This window comes from Hyla sarda, chromosome 4, assembly GCF_029499605.1.
Source record: "Hyla sarda isolate aHylSar1 chromosome 4, aHylSar1.hap1, whole genome shotgun sequence".
NCBI classification, from domain to species: Eukaryota; Metazoa; Chordata; class Amphibia; order Anura; family Hylidae; genus Hyla; species Hyla sarda.
This window is the reverse complement of record NC_079192.1, coordinates 384,945,199-384,954,556: the sequence shown is the minus strand read 5'-3', so window position 1 is coordinate 384,954,556 and position 9,358 is coordinate 384,945,199.

Below are 9,358 nucleotides of genomic sequence, written 5' to 3'. Positions count from 1 at the left end.
CTAGGGCCATCCTATTTTGCCAGGCCATCGAAGAGGTGGGGGCCAATTGTTCTGCTAAGCCTTTGACTACATCCCTTGTATAATTTACAAACCTCTGTTGGTTGTAGTAGATGTAATTTATCTAGTCAACATTTTTGTTTACTGTACTCCACCAAAAGAACAGAGACTCAAACTCTGCTGCCACTTGATATCTGGCTTTAAACTCATCAGGCACTCCACGTGGAACCCCTATCTTGTCAATGTACACCTGAGAGTCAAAAGACCCTTTAGGAGAGGTGTCCCTTCGGCTATGTGGGTGGCCTCCTTTCAGGGATGACTCTGACAGGATATGAGTGGCAGGGCATTGGCTGGGATCCTAGCTCTTAGCCATTTATCTCCACATAACCACCAGATGTCAGCCCTTTGGGTATCATGCTCAACCCAGCCACCATCTTTCCCTTCCTTTTTAATCCTCTCCATACAGTAGTCATCGGGCAACGATCCCAGGTTTGTACCGCTCTCATTCCCTGGCAGTGCAAAGAGAGTAAAATTGCCAGGAAATGCCGTGAGGGGGTATTTGAGATCTCTGGACGTGAGGAAACAATAAACTCAATGTATGACGGGTTGTGTTTAAACCTTCTGGATCTATACTATGGTTTAAAGGAAAGGGTGCTGTAGCTAAGTGGGGCCTGGCGCCCGCACAGACTAGGCAATTTTATCTTTTTAATGTTTTGGCTTTATAGATTAGCAATTGTAGTCACTCATTGTTATCTTGATACCTTGTCACTAGGGCTATGGCATACTCTTTGGTGAGGTTGGTTAACCGTATAGTTTTATTTAATATTTCAACTGTGGTATAAGGCATTCCCCTTTTCTAGGATATCACATATAGGTACTCCCTTTCCTCTAGGTCTGACTTCTAAGAAAACCCTCCTATAGGATCTGTTCCTGATACTTCTACTCTCCTATAGGGTAATATCTCTGATCTGTCTTTTAGGCATCCTTTAGAGTGATTAATAATAATAGGTTACAGTTCCTAATCTCAGTACATTGGGGTTTACTGGCTCTTAATACAGATCTACAGATAACCTTTGTTTTAGGCCAGTTAACCCTTACATGTCATATACCTATCTGGGTTTGCTGTCATCCACAAGGCTAGTTGCCATAGGTTACATTCTTTCCCAAATAGAGCATAACATATATATATATATATATATATATATATATATATTTGTATACATACATACACATATACAACTATTTCTTATCGCTTTTGCCTGTCTTAAATCCCCCCACTCAATCAACTGACACAGGTCAACTAGTATTGTCCTACTGGTTCCCTCTGGCAATGTCAAATTAAGAAGTCTACCTACAACCACCCAATCCGTTAGTTGTGTCTGATCATGGTATTTTTTATGGTAAAGGTTGGAGATTATCCTTCAGAGGATTCCTGGAATTCCCACCAGTGTCACCAAAAGTATTATACCTATCATCCTATCCCACTGAGGAGCTCCAAGGGGTAGGGTATTGGAGGCTTCACCGGTTTGAGACAGTTTCTGCCTTATGCAGAATCTCCCTTTGTAGCCGGACTTATTGGAGTCCCCTCAGCCTTCTCACCCTGCTCTGCCTGCAGAACCTTTTTACAGTGAGACCGATGGATCCAGGTATTCCTCTCAGCTATCCTTATTGTTGTAGGGTGGTTAGTAGGACTTGGTAGGGTCCCTTCTACTTAGGTGAATGTCAGTGTTTCTTCTTGATCACTTTTATGAGGACCCAGTCTACAATTTTAAACTTCCCTTACGTCCTAACCAGCAGCACAAGTGGGGTGTTCTGCCCCTGTGAAGCTGGCAGGACGGTGGAATTTTTAATTCCGCCCAAGCAATTTAAATTAATTAGCCCCCCCATAAAAGGCCTCCTCCCCTAGGCCATCTCGCTTTTTTTCTGTCCTGTGTAAGGACAGCAGGACGGTGCAGGCTCCTTTGGAGCCTGCCTGGATGTCTCCCCTGTATTGGGGAGATATTTTTGGGGCGCAGTACCTTTTTCAACTGCCCCCTGTTTTTTTCTCTTTATATTATCTGGGCCTCCGGCCTGGTTTATCTTAAAACTATTTGTTTTGACTATTTTATTGCTACAAGGATCCGGTGATCCCTCATAGCATTAGGGATGCCGCTGCGGTTTTTTTTTCTTACCCGCCTGGTGTCCCACGTGTCTCGGCGCACGCTCGCCTCCATTACACTGTGCGAGCCGTGGACCGGAAGTACGTCATCTGACGACTTCCGGTCCCGGCCTCACTTTCTTCAGCGCTTTGCGCTGCCTTTTAAGTTTTATACTTAGGTGAAAAGTCAGGCGTGAGCCCTTTCCTAGTTAGGGAAGGGCTCAGTGGATAATTTTTATTAAAATTCCCTTCCGGGTGTTTCAGCCTATTGCAGGCTGGTCTTCTCTGAAGGGGGCGGGGCTTCCGGGCCCTTTCCCATATAAAGACAGCTGAGACCTTCATTCAGTCTCTGCTGCCATCATAGCTAGTCCTATTTACAAGCCTAGCATTAGTGGTTAGAGCTCCTATCTGCATTATAGGTATCTCTCCCTCTCTATTTGGCGTTAGGGCGATAATAATTTTGTTTATTATCCCTAACTTATTTTCTTTCTTTCCAGAGTCATGTCTACTCCTTCCTCTAGTGACCCACACTCTGGTGGTCGTAAGGCTAGCGCCAAAAAACGCCATCTAGCTTGCGCCAATTGCGGCACTCCGCTTCCGGACGCTTACGAATATAACAGGTGTCCCGGTTGCCGTCCACCCCCTAATCCAGCTGAACCTACTGTCCAGGACATGTTCATCTGGATGAAGGAGTTTATGGGAAATTCCATATCTGAAATTAAGAGTGCTCTTGTTCCCAAAAGAGCTAGAACTGAATCCACTCCTCCTTCTGTGGCGGAAGAATCCGTTATGTCGATCGATGTATTGGACCAGAGGTCATCTGTACAGTCTGAACAGCCTGTTGAGGTGAAGATGTGTCCGCCTCTTTTCCCTGCGGAAAAGACGCAGAGATTACTTAGGTCCATCCGGTCAAGGGACCAGGATGTTGACCAAGGGGAAGCCTCTGCATCCACCTCTAGAGAACCTTGGGTTTTCAAGGTGAATGATGCACGCAAAAAGATGATGAAGGCTGAGTGGAAGCACCCAGATAAACCTGCGCTTGTCACTCGTACCTTCAAATTGATGTACCCTCTCTCGGACGCGGAATCTGATTCCTGGATGCCACCTCCTAAGGTTGATATGGCAGTAAATAAACTGTCCAAGAGAGTCTTGGTTCCCGCGGATGATGGAAGCAACCTCCAGGACCCGCTTGATAGGAAGGTGGATTCCCTTCTCAGACGCACATATTCAGCAGCATCAGCGTCTGCCTCTGTGGCTATTGCCTCGGGAGAAGTGTCTGACTTCGTGAAGGAGCGTGTGGAGCGCATACAGACTGAGATTGACAACAATGTCCCTAGGGAAGACATCTTGGACAGCTTCAAGACACTCCTCCTTGGTATAGACTTCCTCTGCGAGGCCTCCCAGCAACACCTTAAGCTAGCTGCCAAGTCCATGGCACTCGCTTCTGCTAGCAGACGTCCCTTGTGGTTACGCCCTTGGGTAGCGGACAACACCTCCAAGTTTAACTTGTGTGGGATGCCTTTCGAGCCTACTTGGCTATTTGGTTCTGAGCTGGATCGCATAATGGAAGGTTATGCTGACAAAAAAGGCAGGTGCCTTCCTGTTCAGGCCTTTCGGGGTAAAGGTAGAGCAAGAGGGGGGAAGTCCCAGGGCCCTCCTAGATCCCAGAGACGTCAGTCCTTTCAAAAACGTGGTGGAGGTCGCGGCCGCGGTAAAGACCGGAAGGCCGAGCTATGACTCTCCACTGACATCCACCAACGTTTTCCCTCTCCCTTCCCCTCAAGTGTTTGTTGCAGAGAATCTATCTGCCCATCCTCCTCCAGTAGGAGGACGTTTAAGTTTATTCCTTACAACCTGGATGCAAGAAATCCAGGATCCCTGGGTTCTGAAGGTTATTCAGTCGGGGTACAGGATAGAATTTACCTCCCCTCCCCCAAGGAAGTTTGTCTTAACAAAGTTACTTCCTCAGCCAAAACAGGCTGTCATAGAAACCTCAGTTCTCCAATACTTGGGAAAGCAAGCTTTGGAAGAAGTTCCCCCAGATCAAAGAGGATCTGGCGTCTACTCCCCGATATTTTTGGTTCCCAAACCAAATGGCGACTGGCGCATGATAATAGACCTGCGCTACCTAAACCGATTTATAAGGAAAAGGCGGTTCAGAATGGAAACCATTCGCTCGGTGGTCAGTATCCTGAACCCACAAGATCTCATGGTCACTATAGACTTGAAGGATGCATACCTTCATGTCCCTATATTTCCTGCCCACAGGAAGTTCTTAAGAATCGCCGTCACCATAAAAGGTATGGTAAGGCATTTCCAATTTGCTGTTCTACCGTTCGGCATTACCTCCGCTCCCCACACCTTCACAAAGGTGGTGGCTCCAGTTGTCTCTGCTCTAAGACTAAAAGGCCTAGAGATTGTTCCTTATCTAGACGACTGGCTTTTAAAAGCCGCGACTCTAGACATTCTTCAAGCTCATCTTCAACTGACCCTGGATTTTCTTCAACACCTAGGGTGGCTCATAAATTGGGAAAAATCCGAGATCATCCCATCTACCTCAAGAAGGTTTCTGGGGTTTGTCCTAGACTCCTCTCGGATGACGCTGTCTCTCACCCCAGAAAGGAGAGAGCGCGTCATAAGAGCCGCAGAGTTTTTGTCGGTACCACGCAGAGTGCCCATCAGAACTCTAATGAAGATGTTGGGCCACATGTCAGCGTCTGCAGAAGCAGTCCCCTGGGCCCTGTGGCACCTCCGACCTCTCCAAGATCAGGTCTTGACTGCCTGGAATCGCAACCCCAGTGGGTTGGACAAAAAGTGCACCCTGTCGTCCGAAGTCCGTGCCTCTCTCAGGTGGTGGACGAACCTGACAGATGGGAAGTCCTTGATTCAACCTCTGTGGATCACTCTGACCACAGACGCCTCCCTTCTAGGGTGGGGAGCCCATCTGGACGACCATCCGGTTCAGGGTACCTGGACCCCTCAGGAAAGGTTACTCTCATCCAACATGAGAGAACTGAGAGCAGTTCGTCTTGCGCTCCTCCACTTTGCTCCCCATATCTTAGGGAAAGCAATAAGAGTCCGGTCAGACAACACCACTGTAGTGGCTTATATCAACAGACAGGGTGGCACAAAGTCCCAAGTGCTCCTCAGGGAGACCGGACTTATTCTATCATGGGCAGAGCTCAACCTATCCCACCTTGTTGCAGTCCACATCAAGGGGGATCTCAACGTAGTGGCAGATCGTCTAAGTCGCGGGCTTGCAGTCCAGGGAGAATGGTCTCTCAACGAGAAGATCTTCAGGAGGATAACCCTGAAGTGGGGTACACCAGAAATAGACCTCATGGCAACCCGGCTGAATGCCAAAGTGAGCAAGTTTTGTTCCCTTTACAAGGAGGACAATCCGGTGGCGATAGACGCTCTGTCCATCGCATGGAGGTTCAGGCTGGCCTACATATTCCCTCCACTTTCCATGATACCCAGGGTATTGATGAAAGTCAGGCAAGACCAGACCTCAGTGATTGCCATCATCCCATTCTGGCCGAAGAGGTCTTGGTTCACCCAACTCATGAGGATGAGTCAGGGGTGTTATTGGAGGCTTCCCCACGTGCAGAACCTTGTGTCTCACAACACAGGCTCCTGCCTAGATCTGAGGAGACTCAATCTGACAGCCTGGAGATTGACAGGACCCTACTAAGGAGTGGGCTTCCTGCGGAGGTCTTGAGAACTATTGCACACTCGAGAGCAGAGTCTACAAACAAGGTTTACTCCAGGATAAAGAAGATTTTCCTTCAATGGTGTGCAACGAAAGAGGTAGTTACCTCAGATCCTCCTCTTTCTGCAATACTGCGTTTTCTCCAGGATGGCCTTGACAAGGGTCTTAGCCCATCCACCTTAAAGGTTCAGGTCGCAGCACTCTCTGCCTTCCTAGGCAGGTCTCTATCACAAGAATCCCTGGTTAGAAGATTCCTCAAAGGGGCTGAAAGACTTAAACCTACAGTTCTCAGACCTATTCCCAGTTGGGATTTAACCACTGTTCTCAGGGGGTTATGCCCTCCCCCCTTTGAACCTCTGGAAGAAGTAGACTTTAGGTATTTATCCCTTAAAGTCACTTTTTTATTGGCCATAACCTCAGCCAAGAGAGTGGGTGAGCTTCAGGCCCTTTCGGCTTTCGAGCCTTACACTGTTTTTCTACAGGACAGAGTCCTGTTGAGGTTTTTACCTACCTTCCTTCCTAAGGTTCCGACTTTCTCCAATACCAACCAGGTCATTTCTCTTCCAGTTCTACTGCCTAATCCATCCTCTCCTGAAGAAGCGGTTGACCACACTCTGGACATCTCTAGAGCTCTCAGAGTCTATATCTCAAGAACTGGAGAATTCAGGAAGTCGGAACACCTCCTTGTCTCTTTTTCTGGAAAGAACAAGGGCTTGAAAGCCTCTAAACCTACCCTGAGTAGGTGGATTAAGGAGGCAATCCGAGAGACCTTCATAGTCCAGGAGCTAACTCCTCCTGCCTTTGTCACTGCCCATTCCACTAGGGCAGTCTCTACTTCCTTTGCTGAGAAAAGGTCTGTTCCTCTGGAACAGATTTGTGCTGCTGCTTCTTGGAGCACCCACAATACTTTTTTGAGTCATTACAGGGTTAATGCCAAACGATCGGAAGAGTTGGCCTTTGGGCAGTCAATCCTAAGTGCCACTCTGCCGTAGTCCCTCCCTATTTGTGTTGTTACTCGCTAAGTCCCCACTTGTGCTGCTGGTTAGGACGTAAGGGAAGCGTTAATTTTTAACGTAAATTTGTTTTCCCTTAGTCCTAACAGCAGCACACAAATTTCCCGCCCTAAACTTTTTTGTTACTTGTTATTAAGCGAGATGGCCTAGGGGAGGAGGCCTTTTATGGGGGGGCTAATTAATTTAAATTGCTTGGGCGGAATTAAAAATTCCACCGTCCTGCCAGCTTCACAGGGGCAGAACACCCCACTTGTGCTGCTGTTAGGACTAAGGGAAAACAAATTTACGTTAAAAATTAACGCTTTTCTTCTGTGGGCTGTTACGCCGAGCGCTCCGGGTCCCCGCTCCTCCCCGGAGCGCTCGCTACACTCTCCTCACTGCAGCGCTCCGGTCAGATCCACTGACCCGGGGCGCTGCGATACCGCCTCCAGCCGGGATGCGATTCGCGATGCGGGTAGCGCCCGCTCGCGATGCGCACCCCGGCTCCCGTACCTGACTCGCTCTCCGTCAGTCCTGTCCCGGCGCGCGCGGCCCCCGCTCCCTAGGGCGCGCGCGCGCCGGGTCTTTGCGATTTAAAGGGCCACTGCGCCGCTGATTGGCGCAGTGGTTCCAATTAGTGTTATCACCTGTGCACTTCCCTATATCACCTCACTTCCCCTGCACTTCCTTGCCGGATCTTGTTGCCATCGTGCCAGTGAAAGCGTTTCCTTGTGTGTTCCTAGCCTGTGTTCCAGACCTCCTGCCGTTGCCCCTGACTACGATCCTTGCTGCCTGCCCCGACCTTCTGCTACGTCCGACCTTGCTTCTGTCTACTCCCTTGTACCGCGACTATCTTCAGCAGCCAGAGAGGTTGAGCCGTTGCTAGTGGATACGACCTGGTCACTACCGCCGCAGCAAGACCATCCCGCTTTGCGGCGGGCTCTGGTGAAAACCAGTAGTGACTTAGAACCGATCCACTAGCACGGTCCACGCCAATCCCTCTCTGGCACGGAGGATCCACTACCTGCCAGCCGGCATCGTGACAGTAGATCCGGCCATGGATCCCGCTGAAGTTCCTCTGCCAGTTGTCGCTGACCTCACCACGGTGGTCGCCCAGCAGTCACAACAGATAGCGCAACAAGGCCAACAGCTGTCTCAACTGACCGTTATGCTACAGCAGTTACTACCACAGCTTCAGCAATCATCTCCTCCGCCAGCTCCTGCACCTCCTCCGCAGCGAGTGGCCGCTTCTGGTCTACGACTATCCTTGCCGGATAAATTTGATGGGGACTCTAAGTTTTGCCGTGGCTTTCTTTCCCAATGTTCCCTGCACTTGGAGATGATGTCGGACCAGTTTCCCACTGAAAGGTCTAAGGTGGCTTTCGTAGTCAGCCTTCTGTCTGGAAAAGCCCTGTCTTGGGCCACACCGCTCTGGGACCGCAATGACCCCATCACTGCCTCTGTACACTCCTTCTTCTCGGAAATTCGAAGTGTCTTTGAGGAACCTGCCCGAGCCTCTTCTGCTGAGACTGCCCTGTTGAACCTGGTCCAGGGTAATTCTTCCGTTGGCGAGTATGCCGTACAATTCCGTACTCTTGCTTCAGAATTATCCTGGAATAATGAGGCCCTCTGCGCGACCTTTAAGAAAGGCCTATCCAGCAACATTAAAGATGTTCTGGCCGCACGAGAAATCCCTGCTAATCTACATGAACTCATTCACCTAGCCACTCGCATTGACATGCGTTTTTCCGAAAGGCGTCAGGAGCTCCGCCAGGATATGGACTCTGTTCGCACGAGGCGTTTCTTCTCCCCGGCTCCTCTCTCCTCTGGTCCCCTGCAATCTGTTCCTGTGCCTCCCGCCGTGGAGGCTATGCAGGTCGACCGGTCTCGCCTGACACCTCAAGAGAGGACACGACGCCGCATGGAGAATCTCTGCCTGTACTGTGCTAGTACCGAACACTTCCTGAAGGATTGTCCTATCCGTCCTCCCCGCCTGGAAAGACGTACGCTGACTCCGCACAAAGGTGAGACAGTCCTTGATGTCTACTCTGCTTCTCCACGTCTTACTGTGCCTGTGCGGATGTCTGCCTCTGCCTTCTCCTTCTCTGCTGTGGCCTTCTTGGACTCCGGATCTGCAGGAAATTTTATTTTGGCCTCTCTCGTCAACAGGTTCAACATCCCGGTGACCAGTCTCGCCAGACCCCTCTACATCAATTGTGTAAACAATGAAAGATTGGACTGTACCATACGTTTCCGCACGGAGCCCCTTCTAATGTGCATCGGACCTCATCACGAGAGGATTGAACTTTTGGTCCTCCCCAATTGCACTTCTGAAATTCTCCTTGGACTACCCTGGCTTCAACTTCATTCCCCAACCCTGGATTGGTCCACTGGGGAGATCAAGAGTTGGGGGCCCTCTTGTTCCAAGGACTGCCTAAAACCGGTTCCCAGTAACCCTTGCCGTGACTCTGTGGTTCCTCCTGTAACCGGTCTCCCTAAGGCCTATATGGACTTTGCGGA